Genomic DNA, 15,000 nt, shown 5'->3' on the forward strand with positions numbered 1-15,000 from the left:
GAGAGAGAGAGAGAGAGAGAGAGAGAGAGAGAGAGAGAGAGAGAGAGAAGATGAAGGAGACGGGTAGACAGGTAGGCAGACGAATTGACAGACAAACGTGCTGGTATCCTCATCAGTTCTTTTCTGGCAGGGCTGCAGCAGCTGTGGGAGGCGTGGCGGGCGGGTCCTCTCCCTCCTTCCCTCCCTTGGCGGCGTCAGGTCCTGGCCCTCCCCGTAACAGAGCCGCCTCCAGCAGCCTTCACCATGCAGCACGCAGCATCAACCTCCCCGGGACAACAAAGCACGAGGGGGAGCCAGTGGAAGCCCCTCCTTCGTGTGTGTGTGCGTGTGTGAGGACAAAACAAATGAGAGCGTCTCCGTTACTGGACAAAATAGAGGAAAAAGTGTCTAACGCCTGTGAGTCTGGCCTGGCCGCGCCCCGACGCTTGTACAAATGCCCAGCTGTGGCAGTGGAGACAAAAGCACTCCGCAGTAAAATGATCATCTTTCATGTATATAAATGTGACGTGAAGCTCGTGTGAGTGCAACCTTTGCGAGTGTTAGCGGTGGCGGCGGTGGGTGACGGGCGCCAGCGGGAGGGAGCTACCTGCTGTGCTTACCTGCTTGGACACTGCGATGTGGTGGAGGTAGTGCATGGTGGTGGTGTTTGGCGGTGATTAAGGTCGCTTTCCACCCACCCACTCACCCACTCACTCACCTACTCACCCACCCGCCCACCCGATGCACAAGCTCACCACGACACAAGGACGTCAAAGTGAGAAAAAATCATGAGTTAACCAAAATGTTCCTAGTCAACTATGAGCTTTGAAAACTACAAATGTATGTTTCATTGTAGGATGTATGTTAGACGCCCCCCACGAAGGGTCTGGGAGGGAGGAGAAGGGAAGAAAAGGAAGGCGGGAGTGAGGAACGAAAGGAAGGTTTAGTCTGATCCCTCCCGCCGAATCCTTCCTGTCCCGCCCCTTCCCTCCCGGCGTGTAAAAATGTCCTCACAAGTTCACGATCATGTTATACCAAAGATTTTAGAATTTATAATCTCGAAATAACACTGTTCCTCTGTCTTTCCCTTTCTACACTATGACATCGTCCACCACCTTATCATCATCACTATCATCATCACCATCATCATTATGTACGTACATGTATATATATGTATGTATGTATCTTTTACGCTGACCGCGGCTTTCGAGTATCTTCGGTTATTTTTTACATGTGATAATCATTAGCCTTTAGTTTCTGTGCATGTCTGTGTTACGTCATGGCTCGTATGAGGTCTTTGTGGAGGCCTGTGGCAGCGTTACCATATTATCGTACTGAAAACATCGCATTTATCAGTTCCAGGGCCCAAAACTCTCCTAACCACACAGATAACGACATTCTAGTTAAAGTTATCGTTAAAAGCGTTACTTATTGGTGTTTGTTTGCGATAGCTGTGAGTCAGAAACCGGAAAATACAATGTGCTGCATGGCTGAGTACGATAATTTGGTAACACTGGTCTGTGGACGATTTGCAAGACTTGGTATCAACACACGCACCTCAGTCATCCCCTTTGCCCCTCTACCCCGCGCAGACGCCTTGCCCTTCCCGTGTGTGGTGTGTGACCCTCGTAGGCTGTGACGTGAGGTGGCTCTGCAGGGGAGTGGACGGTGGATGTGGAGGAAGAGGGTGGAGAGGTGGAAGGTAATGGGGTGGGTAGTGGTGGTGGTGGAGAAATACAGTACTCCTGATAGCGGCGATTTTACATTTTCGTTTTTTTTTTGTTTATCTTTCTGTTTCTTTTCCATTCTCTTCTTTTTGCCTGTTCGTATGCACTTTTGTCCGGTTCTCTCTCTCTCTCTCTCTCTCTCTCTCTCTCTCTCTCTCTCTCTCTCTCTCTCTCTCCCTTATTAGTAAACATTCCCTTTAAAGCAAGAGCAGTATGAGTGACGCTTCATTATATTTCATGGAACGGTGTATTCATGTTAATTCCGTTGATGCTGCCGCTGAGTCACATGCAAAAGCTATGTAATTGTAGCTTTTGAACAATTCGCTGGACAAAAAAAAAATAGTATATATGTTATCAGTGTCATTATGTGTTTGCAATGATCGGCTCTCAAAAAGTTAATTAGAAGTTTCATGAATATAGGACGTTTTATGAACAGATTTGGTACTTTGGTTGCCAATGAGAGAGAAAAAATATATGATTATGTTTCCGTCTGAATCTCATGGTTTGAAGGCAACTTTTCCTGACTGTAAAATTCACGAACTGGTCGATCATTCAGATATTGGTGTATACATAAGCAGCTGTCTCGCTCGTTTCGAAGAACTAACTGGTGTTTCATTGCCTTTTATTTCGTTCATGTACTTTTTTTTTAATTCTTTGTGTCTTGGCTTAATTTGTTACTTTTTTGAGAATGCGTTTTTTCTGTGATTTACAAGGTTCCTCTTTGTAAGCCGTCTCTGTTTTGTGCAGCGGACGTTCAGCTCCGCATTCAAAGCTTGCAGACCACCGGCCCTAACCGTTCACGTCATCGCATCCCATCATCCCCTCCGTAGGTCATCCCTATATCTGTTCTGTGTAGCAGACGTGCAGCGCCGTGCTCAGGCCTGCAGACCACCGCCCCGAACTGTTCACGTCATCGCATCACTTCTCGCGCCCTTCAAATTCCGCAGCGGCAACACGCGCGGAAAGTTACATCGTACTTCGTCCTTCATGTTCACTCTGTCCTTCAAGCGTGGTCGCCGACAGCACGCCAGACGCCGCCTTACCGCTGAGCTGAGGAGTCGCATCACCAAGGGCCACCTCCTGCAGCGTGTTGTAGGGCCGCGTGCTGGGGCGTGAGCTGAGGCGTCCCGCTGAGGCTGCCGGCCCGTCAGTACCGTCTGGCGTCCGCAGGTCCTCACTGTGTCACGAGGTGTAAATAATGCTAAATGTCTTGAACCTCAGCCTTTCATTAACCTTTGTTAGTTGTGGTGGTACGAAAAAGTGTGTGTGTGTGTGTGTGTGTGTGTGTGAGAGAGAGAGAGAGAGAGAGAGAGAGAGAGAGAGAGAGAGAGAGAGAGAGAGATGAGAGAGAGAGAGAGAGAGAGAGAGAGAGAGAGGACACTTAATTGCTTACTTTGTACAACAGAAGCAAAGTACCACGTGAGGGCAGTAGGTGAAGCCTGAAGCGTATCATGTACCTGTAGCCTGCCGCGTGAATGTTGCTGCAAGGCCACAGGAACGTCAGCCACGGGTCTCCCTCAAAGCCTTAGTTAAGATAGGTAATAGGGGGCTTAGAGCCTTGGTGGCTGAGGGAGAACGGGGGATTACAAATAATCTGTGCCTGCCATAGGAATATACTCCGTAACGTCAAAGGTTCAATCCCCCCACGCATGCCCCCACCCCAGACCCCTCTCTCTCTCTCTCTCTCTCTCTCTCTCTCTCTCTCCATGTCTGCAATCTGTCTATCTCTATGTATCTATCTACGTGTCCTTGCAAATTTATCCCGTCTCGTGTAATGAATAGTTCTTGTCATCTATTTTTTTCCGCCGCTCTGCGTTTATTTTCAATATTCGTCTCGGCAGCGCCTCGAAGCCTCACACTCCTGCTTCGCTTCACAGGCTCTCGCTGCATGCCAATATTTCCGTCACAGATTAATTACTTTTCCTCGTCTCCTCCTTCCGGCCTCCTTCCTTCCTTCATTACATAGGTGCGTCTGGTCTGGCTCCTCTCTGAAGCCATGTTTTCCTTGGCGTCGGTCTGCTGCTGGTCTGTTTTCCCTCCCCGCCCGTGACGTCATTCCCGAGTGCTTGTTGACTCGCGTGCTCGGGATTACGAGACTCGAGTGACGATGATCCTGCTGGCTCTCCTTAAGTCGCTTGAATTCACTGTGAAAGAACTTTTCAACTCGGTATTAAATCGTTGTAATTCAATAATTCAACTGAGCTTACTAGAAGTGCGTCTTATAAAACTAACAACGAGTAGCTGTTGGTAAGCCTGGTTGGTTGGCAGCAGGGAAGATAACAATTTTCCTATAAAATAGATAATGTTTTGGTTTTGCATGTGTTTCTTGGGTATTTGATGAACATTTCGACTCTACAGTATGTGGAAATATGTTTATTGTTTTTTGTACATTAGAGGCGTGAAGTTCACATGTTGGTAAGCCTGGGGCATGATCACAGTTGCCTTCAGTGGCCGAAGTTGCTCAGGAGTCTGTGGTGTGCTCGTGTGTCTTTCGTAATACCGCTGCTTGCTCCTGTGTCCTGCGCGATGGCGAGTGGACCTTCGTACTCCTTGAGGGATCGGCGTGAAGAGTAAGTTCCTATATGCTTTGAGTTTAATGTGCGTGTGTTTTGTGATGGAGAGGCCGTGTTCAAGGAGCAATTTATCATGTGAGGCGCAGGCACGTCAGGCGGGGCAGCAGCAGCAGTAGCCGCAGCAACATTAGAACAAAGAGTGGAAATTGTCATGTTTGTGTTCTCGAGTTACTCTAAGCATAGTATCTGACTCTCCTTTATCACCCTGAGGCAGATATTATGAGCGCACAGGGAAGAACTAAACAAGCGCAGTGTGTTTACTGACAAAGTCTCGCGATACTTGGGTGTTGTTACATCCTGGGTGTAGAATTAGATTATCTTGAATTACTTCATCACTTCACGGACTTTTTTGTCACTTGTTATCGGGACACTTTCGTAAGTCTGGGGTGTTGGTGACGTCACTGAACCCGACAGGTTTCAATGACGTTAGTAACACCCCCGCGAGAGCACCCTCTCCCCCTCCCTCCCCTCCTGTCCCCTACCACTCAATCACCATGAAGGGAGATAACCCTTATCGCGCCCTGTAATCCCCATTATCTAACGAAACTAAGCTGACACGTTGGTGAGGGCTACAGTTATCGCCGTCCCATGACACCTATTCGTGGGTGACTATTCCAGACTCGTTCAATATATTTATAAAGATAAGCTGGAGTGTTGCGGTCCTGGCGATGCCTTACAATATATTATAGTGGACTACTTTTCCTGGTGATAAATAATATAAGTTTTCATAACTGCAAAATCCCTAAATGTTTTATAACTACCACGGAATCGTCATCTGCTTCCACCACCACAACCACAACTACCATCACTACAACCACGAATGTTACTATACTACTACAACGATTGTACTGCCATCACTAACTTGTTACTTAACCACTATTTCTGCTGCTGTTGATCCCCCTCCTTTTAATCTTCGTTTCCTTCCTCTGCTACTACTACTACTACTACTACTACTACTACTACTACTACTACTACTTCTACTACAAACATAAGCCCTCCTACCCCCTCCTTTTAATCTTCGTTTCCTTCCTCTGCTACTACTACTACTACTACTACTACTACTACTACTACTACTACAAACATAAGCCCTCCTAACTAAAACTATCCATCTTCTTTAACATCAGTAATGATCGTCAGCATCGAGGATTTACCACCAAACTCATACCGACGAAGGTGGAGTTGGAAGTGGTGGTGGTGGAGGTGGTGGAGGTGCTATAAGGGAGGGGAGGGGTGGTCTAGATAAGAGGAAGTGGCGTTGGTGGTGGAGGTGACGGTGGAGATGAAGGTGGCGTAGGTAGATGAGGTGCAGGAGGTGGAGGTGGCGGTGGAGGTGGAGGTGCTGCTGTTCCTGTTATCTGTTTGGTACTCTTATCACGGCCAGATAAGAGGTGAGGACCATTATCGCCCTCCAACATAACGCGAAGAGGAGGAGGAGGAGGAGGAAGAGGAGGAGGAGGAGGAGGAGGGGAGGCATACAATCAGCGCGTTCATTCATTCATAGTTTCACTGCTTCAGAAGTATTTATTTGTGTGTGTGTGTGTGTGTGTGTGTGTGTGTGTGTGTGTGTGTGAAATGTTTATCTGTCACCTCCATACGTCATAGGCCTGTGAAGATGGTAGTGATAAATATGCGCAGTTAAGTTTGTGATACGTGATATGTGACTGATGTAGGAGAAAAAAAATAAAACACGCATACGTAAATTTCGATATATTTAGATATAGTACGGAGGAAATCAACGTTGTGGATGTGCATGTAGGTCTCTCTCTCTCTCTCTCTCTCTCTCTCTCTCTCTCTCTCTCTCTCTCTCTCTCTCTGTCACGTGTGTAGTTATCGCCGCCCGGCCCTCGTGTTCGCCGTCCCGTGTTCTGCTCATAACACGGACTTTTCCCTCCCGCCCGCCGCATCGCCTCTTTGGTCTGGCCACGTAAAATTGGGCTTTGGCCGTGTAACAAAAGCAGACGAGGAGTGTTTTGAACGAAATTAATAAAAACTACACCAAACACACACACACACACACACACACACACACACACACACACACACACACACACGGTCAGAGAGAGAGAGAGAGAGAGAGAGAGAGAGAGAGAGAGAGAGAGAGAGAGAGAGAGAGAGAAATACATAGATAGATTTACATAGAAAATCAGACCACACAGACCCCATGGTCCGGACTAGGTGGTCTGCATGTCCTTAAACCTAAGTGATTCTACATTAATCAGATGGCACCAAAACGTTGATTTTCAACTCGTTAATATTAAGTTCAAGGAAGTAATGATCGAGCTTGTTTTTAAAGGAGTCAATCGTGTTACACTGGACCACTGAAGGTGGGAGCTTATTCCATTCTCGCACTACAACGTTGGTGAAGAAAAAATTGGTGCAGTCTGAATTTACTTGTCTGCATTTGAGTTTTATGCCATTTTCCTCGTTCGCAAAGTGTCATCGATCATAAACAATTTAGATCTGTCTAAATTCGTGAAACCATTAATTATTTTAAAACATTAGATCAGTTTTCCTCGAGAGGCGACGTTTCTCAAGAGAGAACATGTTAAGGGTGGAAAACCTTTCTTCGTAGGATTTGTTGCACAAGGAAGGGATCATTTTTGTTGCCCGACGCTGAACTCCTTCTAATTAAGCAATGTCCTTTGCATGGTGGGGAGACCAAAACTGTACAGCATATTCCAAGTGGGGTCTGACTAAACTGTTGTAGAGCGAAAGTATTACATCTTTATTTTTTAATAAAAAGTTTCTTTTAATGAAGCCCAACATTCTGTTCGCTCTTTTTGCTGCATCGATGCATTGCTGTGAGAATTTAAGGTTTGACGCGATTTTGACCCCCAGATCCTTAACGCACTGAACGCTTTTGAGTTTAACGCCGTGCATTTCGTAATCGAGAGAGAGAGAGAGAGAGAGAGAGAGAGAGAGAGAGAGAGAGAGAGAGAGAGAGAGAGAGAGAGAGAGAGAGAGAGCACACACACACACACACACACACACACACACACACACACACACTGATGTTGAGAGAGAGAGAGAGAGAGAGAGAGAGAGAGAGATACACACACACACACACACACACACACACACACACACACACACACACACACACACACACATGTTCAGAGAGAGAGAGAGAGAGAGAGAGAGAGAGAGAGAGAGAGAGAGAGAGAGAGAGAGAGAGAGAGAGAGAGAGAGAGAGAGAGAGAGAGAGCAGCCTAAACTAAATGAATGTCCCTCACTTGACCCTCTCGTCTCCTACACAACAAACCTGAACCCTCGCTGCCTGACCCAAGCCGCCCCCTCCTACTATTAGAAATCCCAAGGCAAACATTTCCTCTATACTTTATGTGGAAATTCATTGTGGAGATTTTTTTTGTTTGTGTGTGAATTTTAGTTTTGGTTCTTTCCCTGCCGCTCCCGTCCTTCCCCTTCCCCTCTTGAGGCATAAAGTTGGTATTGGGCGGCATACGACCCTGGACGGGGATGGGTCTTCGAGGCCCCAAGCGGAGGGGCTGCAGGGAGAGGCAGTGGTTGTGTGTTGCTCTGGCCTCCAGTGTTATTGATCTTTTGCTCTGTAAGCTGGGTAGGAAGGGAATGTGGGAGGGGGAAGGGAGGAAGGGAAGCAAGAGAAGAAAGGAAGAAAGGAAGGGAAGAGGGAAGGGAAGGTAAGGGATGTTTCAGCTTGGAGGAAGGCGCCATATGGAAAAAAATAAAACAAAAGAATGTTATGCGTAAAACTTAACAAAATCCGAAGAAAGGAATGTTACTCTTAATATTGCAGTAAATCTTTTGATATTTTATGAGAAAGTTTCTTCAAATAATAGAAAGTTTGATAACTTATTATTTCAATATTTTGCATATGAACAAGCACACAAATATCTTCGCTCGTACTTATTTTTTATCGTGGGTATGGGGCGTCACTGGGTGGTGTCTGTCAAGGAGACTTGGTATAGTTTTTGCAGCCTTTTAATAGCTTCTTTTACTGTTTTTTTTTTTTTTCCAAGGGCAGTGGCTCTCCGCGTGCTGCTCCGTCCCGTCTAAATCTTCGTGACTAACCCACCGATGGGAGAGTAATATATAAATGTGTGTGTGTGTGTGTGTGTGTGTGTGTGTGTGTGTGTGTGTGTGTGTGTGTGTGTGTGCAAGAACACGTCATCGGTGCGGAGTGAAGGAGTGCACTGGTTGGGCAGCAGGGCAGCGTGGATGACTCAGCCTTTCTGGGGTCTTCACGGCCGCCGCCAGCCGTGGCAGAGGAGCGGCAGCCAAGCACACGATGGGGCCGTAGAATATATAAATCTATGAGCTCGCCGAGGGGTGAGTCCGGCCCAGGAATTCGAGTGACATTCCATAGCGAGGGTGAGAGCGAGGGGAGGTGGCATCTCCCCTTGTTAGCTCGGCCTCAGCCCCGACGCCGACCCTGGCAGGCCCGTCCCCCTTTCTCGTTCTCTGTCTCCCTTTGCTCTCTCCCCTTCCTCATATATCACCGTTAACTATATAATATAGGGGTTATATATTTACAACGCTATTTGTTAGACGCGTTGCTCTGAGGTGCCGCTGGAGCCAGTGAGGCAGTGCACTGTATAAGGTAAGTGCTTCCCGCTCCTGCACCGCTGCAATGACGCGAATTGACGGAACACTGAAGGCAGCGTGCGAAATCGTGTGAGAAACATGCGTGTCTGTCATGTGAGGCCCAGCGTCTTTATGGGATTATCGGCGGCGCTCACGTTGATGCAACAATTCAGAATGTTTTTAGCAACACTGGCACTGCTGTACCACTGAGTCGGAGGTTGAGATTGATAGCTTTGTGATGTTTTTTTTTCTTGACTCGGTCTTTATTTTAACAAAACTACGCATCGAAAATGCTGGAGGTACCATTTATTCACGTGTACCAATGGAAATTACATTTATCAATAGTTCAGCTTTCATTATAATGTCATTTTCTGAAGCAGGGATGACGCCTGAGCGAAAATCGTGGGTGTGTCGGTGTCTGGAAACTGGAAACCTTAATTATACACTTGCCATAACACACTATACGAAGAGCTGCTCGCCACCCGTGATGAGCCCAAACACTCCGTTACGAGTACGAGGCTTTCATTAAGTATCTCCTAGTGGAGGGAGAAAGAAAAAAGTATAGGTATTATTGTTGCCACATTATATGTCATGTTTTTGTTATCGGGATCTTTATGGTAATCTGGCGCACCGTTCAGTAATTAATGTAGGTCGTTTGATAGAAAATTTGTCCACGGAGAATGAAGAGAAAACATCAAAAATAAAAACAATAAAGAAGAAAAAAATATGAAAACACGGTGATTATACAAAAAATTATATGCTCAGCTCAGGTAATGGGGGTGATGATCATAAAGTTTCCAATTTCGATTATCTTATTTGGCCGTCATTTCCATTCCAGTGACGAATAGGATACCTGTCCTAGATGGTATTCTGTTTGGCCTTTGTATCCTGTGTTCAGTTTAGGAAAATATGCAGGTAAGATTTTAAGAGCACGACAAGGGTTCTAGAATATCCTCTAGAGTCTAGAGTTTCGACTCTTTAGTGGTTGATCGTCATGTACTGCGTCATTTTATGCTGAAGTCTATATACACGCTCTGGTCACGAGCCTCAGGGACGCCTCTTGAGCATCCTTATTCACGTTTATCTTGCAGAACAACGGTCGATAATCAGGATCGATTTCATAGATCGATGTTCGTCCCGCCTACCCACGTAACAGCTGATCAGACATCTGATTAATAATATAGTAAAAAAAACAATCAGCAGATCAGTCCTCGGTACGACATGTTACGGATTCTCAAGTGTAGCGATCTCGCACTGTTCTCTGTCTGACGGTGGCTGTTTATTTACGATATAAAATGAAAGAAGCTAAATCCTCCGCAAATGCTGCTCCCACAAAGAAAAGAGAGGGAGAAGCTTAAAAGATTAGTTCATGAAGTGTCTTTATTATCTTTTGGAAAAGATTCAGCCGTTCTTCCCTCGAGGAGCACGCCTGACGCCTGCCGGGTATAAATGCTACAGGCAGGACGACAGGGAAAGGTGATGTACCGTCGGCAACACTTAAGCACGCTAATTATAATTATCATTACTGTATCAACAGTTTCCTTTGCTGGTACAGTGCATCATGATTTTCGTTTAATAATGAAGAGAAACAATCATGCACCCGCTAACCACTACAACAGTGACCCCGCTGCTGCCCCCGCCTCATCACTTCGCTGCTCGATCGATAACTTTTTCCATTTATCTCAAAGCAGCAACAAAAGGTTCTGCTGGAGTATTTTGGCATTTATAAAAGTTTTCCAATTCAGTGAAAGGGATGACCCCTGTTTTTATTTTTAATTCAGTGGGAGTACCAGATGTTTTACCCATAGTACGAACTTACATCATGGTGATCTACTACTACTACTACTGTTATTGCTACTATTTCTACTACTACTACTACTACTACTACTACTACTACTACTACTACTGTTACTGCTACTGTTACTGCTACTATTTCTACTACTACTACTACTACTACTACTACTACTACTACTACTACTACTACTACTACTACTATAATACTACTGCTACTATTTCTACTACTACTACTACTACTACTACTACTACTACTACTACTACTACTACTACTACTATAATACTACTGCTACTAATTCTACTACTACTACTACTACTACTACTACTACTACTACTACTACTACTACTATTACTACTACTACTACTACTACTACTACTATTTATATTGCTACTATTTCTACTACTACTATTTCTACTACTACTACTACTACTACTACTACTACAATTAATACTGTTACCTCTATTGTCAAAACTTCTCCTACATTATTACTACTACTGTTGCTGCTATTACTTTCCCTACTATCCCAATACCACCACCACCACCACCACCACGTCCTGCTGCCTGCGGCGGTAGCCGGGAGAACAGTCCGATACATTCTTCACCTGCTCAAAAATGCAATTACTGCGCTCTGTGTTGTTGCCCATGTGCGTGTGTACTTGGTGGTGTGTGTGTGTGTGTGTGTGCGTGTGTGTGTGTGTGTGTGCTTGTTGGCGTATGTCTACATGGGTATGGGGGTGGAAAACGTGCATATTTGAGTGGAAGTGGGTGTATGTATAGGTTTTGTGTGTGTGTGTGTGTGCGTGTGTGTGTGTGTGTGTGTGTGTGTGTGTGTGTGTGTGTGTGTGTGTGTGTGTGTGTGTGTGTGTGTGTGTGTGTGTGTGTGTGTGTGTGTGTGTGTGTGTGTGTGTGTGTGTGTGTGTGTGTGTGTGTGTGTGTGTGTGTGTGTGTGTGTGTGTGTGTGTGTGTGTGTGTGTGTGTGTGTGTGTGTGTGTGTGTGTGTGTGTGTGTGTGTGTGTGTGTGTGTACGCAGGCCTGCCAGGTATTCCATTGACACCGCTTCCGTTATTGGACTATGATGTCGTTCCTTCATAACGACCACAACACAGGCTTATGTAGTGGTGACGGGGAGCGCGGGGCCACTGCCTGGGGGTGTTGAGGCAGGCACGCAGTCTTTAATGGGCAGGACAGTGGGTTGGGCGCAGGGAAATGGGATCGTTCACTGCATGACTTAAGCTTAACAAGGGCGAGACATTCACTCACTACCACATGCATCTCCCGCCACACCGAGGACCTCATAGTAAGCCACAAGACCATGTACGTGCCCGCCGACCCACCAACCAACACCGTGGCTCGACTATTCCCGCCTCTACAGCCCTATATGCATACCCGTTCTCGCTGTCCATGCCTCGCCTCCCCATCTGATATTCACACTGCGACAAATCAATGAATGCAGCCTCGACGTTGGCAAAAAAGTATCGGATATTTAATTAAACTAAAAAGTGAGCGATGACACTATTATTGGCACACGTAGATCAAACGGGGGCCAGCTAGGACGATATTGCAAACCTACCTGACTGACTGACTGACTGACTGACTGACTTACCCCCTCCCCTACACCCCCGGACTACGCATGCCTGTACCTACTGTCTGCTTATTTTTCTCTGCTGCTGCCGTAACTCTCCATCTCTCTACCTTTCCACCTCTATCTGATCGAGTTAAGTGACTGATTGATTGATACTGATTGACCGACCCCCCCCCCCCACACCGCCTTACCTGCTTGATTAAATGTATCCATGCCTGCTGGACTATACCTGTTTGCTAATACTTCTGCTGGTTCTCCTACGCTATAATCCTCTACCCATACCTCTCTACTTGACTGACAGACCTTCCTATCTTCCTGCCTGCTTCTTCTTCCTCTACCTCTATCTCCCCTACCTCTACCTCTACTTGAGCCTCTACTCCTCTCTATTTTATACATGTAACTTTCTCCCAACGAGTAGAGTATATGAGTGGGTGACAGTTGCTTCTCATGTTACTATATTTCAGCAACTCGGCACACATTCTCCGCATCCACCACCTTCCACCCCAGCCACCGCCGCCCCCTCCACCGTTACCATCATCATCATCATCATCATCATCATCATCAGTAGGACAATCCCCAACATCAGCATCACCTCCATTGATGTCTCCACCACTACCACTTCTATAATTATTCTTCACCATCAACGCCAACACCACAGTAATTCTTCACCATCAATTTTCCCGCCACCATCACCACCACTATCATCATCATCAACACAGTTCTTCACCACCAGCACCCCCATCTTCACTCATCACCATTACTCCCCTACATCATCACCATCACCACCACCACCACCATCATCATCACCACCCCAACTAAATCCCTTGCGTCACCACAAGCTAACGGAGGGAATGATAGAAGAAATAGGCCCAATATTAAGAAAAAATGTGAGATATTGAGACCACAGGAGGAGGAGGAGGAGGAGGAGGAGGAGGAGGAGAGGGGGGCATGAGAAGGACGAAAAGAAAAAAAAAAAGAGGGAGGTAGAAGGGAAGGAAGAGATTTAAACTTTTTTTTTTTTGGCTAGAGAGAGAGAGAGAGAGAGAGAGAGAGAGAGAGAGAGAGAGAGAGAGAGAGAGAGAGAGAGAGAGAGAGAGAGAGAGATAACAATCCTCGCAACATCTCATAATCCTCCCCTCTCCAAAAAAAAAAAAAAAAAGCCACAATCCCTTTCTACAATGTCCACGATAAGTATACCATCACACCCATGCAGCGTCACTTCCCACCCCCCCTTAAACACAGACAGACTCAAGCACACACAAACAGACACCGTTCACTCCCTTTCCCGTCCCTGGCAGCATCACCACCACCACCATCGCCGCCTCACCGTCATCGTCACTCTTCTTCGGACGATGAGTAATGAAACTTCTCGTAGTTAAACCCACAGTATCCGATTTTTATGATGCAGGAGTGACTGGCTGTTTTTTTCTTGATATTAGTTGAAGAGGACGAGGAGGAGGAGGAGGAGGAGAAGTAGGAGAAAGATGAAGGAGTGGAGGAGGAAGAGAAAGAGAAAGGGGATACGGAGGAGGAGAGAGAAGGGATAAGGAGGAAACAGAAGACGAATAGAGGGAAGGATTGTTGAGGATGATGGAGATAGAGGAAATAGGAGATAGGGGAAGGATAAGAAATTGGGAGAGAGAGAGAGAGAGAGAGAGAGAGAGAGAGAGAGAGAGAGAGAGAGAGAGAGAGAGAGAGAGAGAGAGAGAGAGAGAGAGAGAGAAAGGAGGAGAAGGAGGAAGAGTAATAAAAGGAGGAAGGTGATGAAGTGAAGTAGATTAAGAACCGAATTTGTAGGAGAGGAAGAAGGAAAAAATGGGGAAGAGGTGAGGGAGAGAAAAATAGGGAATACGGGGGAGGGTGAGAAGCAAGAATTGTGAATAAAAAAGCAATTTGATATCCTCAGGAGTATTACGCGATCAAAATTTAATGAATATTATGAAAATATGACGATGATTAAACTGTATTATATTAGGCCGGGCCGCGAAAAGTGATGTTCGTAATTACTATGAGAGAGAGAGAGAGAGAGAGAGAGAGAGAGAGAGAGAGAGAGAGAGAGAGAGAGAGAGAGAGAGAGAGAGAGAGAGAGAGAGAGATTCACCTTTCTCATTTTCAATTCTTTACTAATATTTAGAAGAAAAAAAACTACGTTAACATTCAAAACACAACAACAACAACAACAACAACAACAACAACAAACGACAACAACAACAGCAATAACAATAACAACAACATCTACAACACCTGGATCTGTCCCCCAGCAGGTAATATCTGTAAGAAATCCAAGTCGGAATTTCTTCTCCGGTCTTGGCTCAGTGAAACGAGTCGAGGCGGCCACTTGAGCCGCCGGTTTAATTAAAACTCTGAAGCCTTGGAGTAGAGGTGGATTTTTTACGCGTTCTCGAAAACAACCAAATGCAGATAAATCAATAGTATGCGACAGTCTCTCTCTCTCTCTCTCTCTCTCTCTCTCTCTCTCTCTCTCTCTCTCTCTCTCGAGCGGCAGAGGGCCATTATCACAGATGCTCCAGGGAGGCAGCGAGGGCAGGTCTGGCCGCATCGTGATTGAGAGCCGCTCCTACAAGAGTTCCAGATTCATATTAACGTTCCCTCGGTGGTCAAAACGACTTCACGAGGAGGTAGAAATTTCCGCCACGCCGGCAACACGCAGACCTGGAGGCTCGGCGGCCCGGGCGGCACCGCCCCCTCGCGCCGGTGGGAGGAGCCGCGGAACGATAGACGGCGATTGGCCCGTGAAGCTCCACCCCGAGGGGACGAGTG

The 15,000-nt window shown here is 46.3% G+C and overlaps 1 protein-coding gene and 1 long non-coding RNA gene across 3 annotated transcripts in view; both read left to right on the forward strand.

Annotated features, from left to right (window-relative positions):
• Positions 1-2,921, forward strand: part of LOC127007118 (LIM homeobox transcription factor 1-alpha-like) — a 53,493-nt gene extending 50,572 nt beyond the window's left edge. For both annotated transcript variants that reach the window (XM_050877748.1, XM_050877759.1), the window contains exon 8: positions 131-2,921. The gene's annotated coding sequence lies outside the window, so the exon portion shown is untranslated. The remainder of the gene's footprint in view (positions 1-130) is intronic.
• A 1,229-nt stretch (positions 2,922-4,150) lies between these two features.
• LOC127007126 (uncharacterized) overlaps positions 4,151-15,000 on the forward strand; it is a 64,065-nt gene continuing 53,215 nt past the window's right edge. Inside the window, exon 1 of the long non-coding RNA XR_007760077.1 lies at positions 4,151-4,276. This is a non-coding gene — a long non-coding RNA (uncharacterized LOC127007126). The remainder of the gene's footprint in view (positions 4,277-15,000) is intronic.

The sequence above is a fragment of the Eriocheir sinensis genome, chromosome 3 (genome assembly GCF_024679095.1).
Source record: "Eriocheir sinensis breed Jianghai 21 chromosome 3, ASM2467909v1, whole genome shotgun sequence".
Lineage (NCBI taxonomy): Eukaryota > Metazoa > Arthropoda > Malacostraca > Decapoda > Varunidae > Eriocheir > Eriocheir sinensis.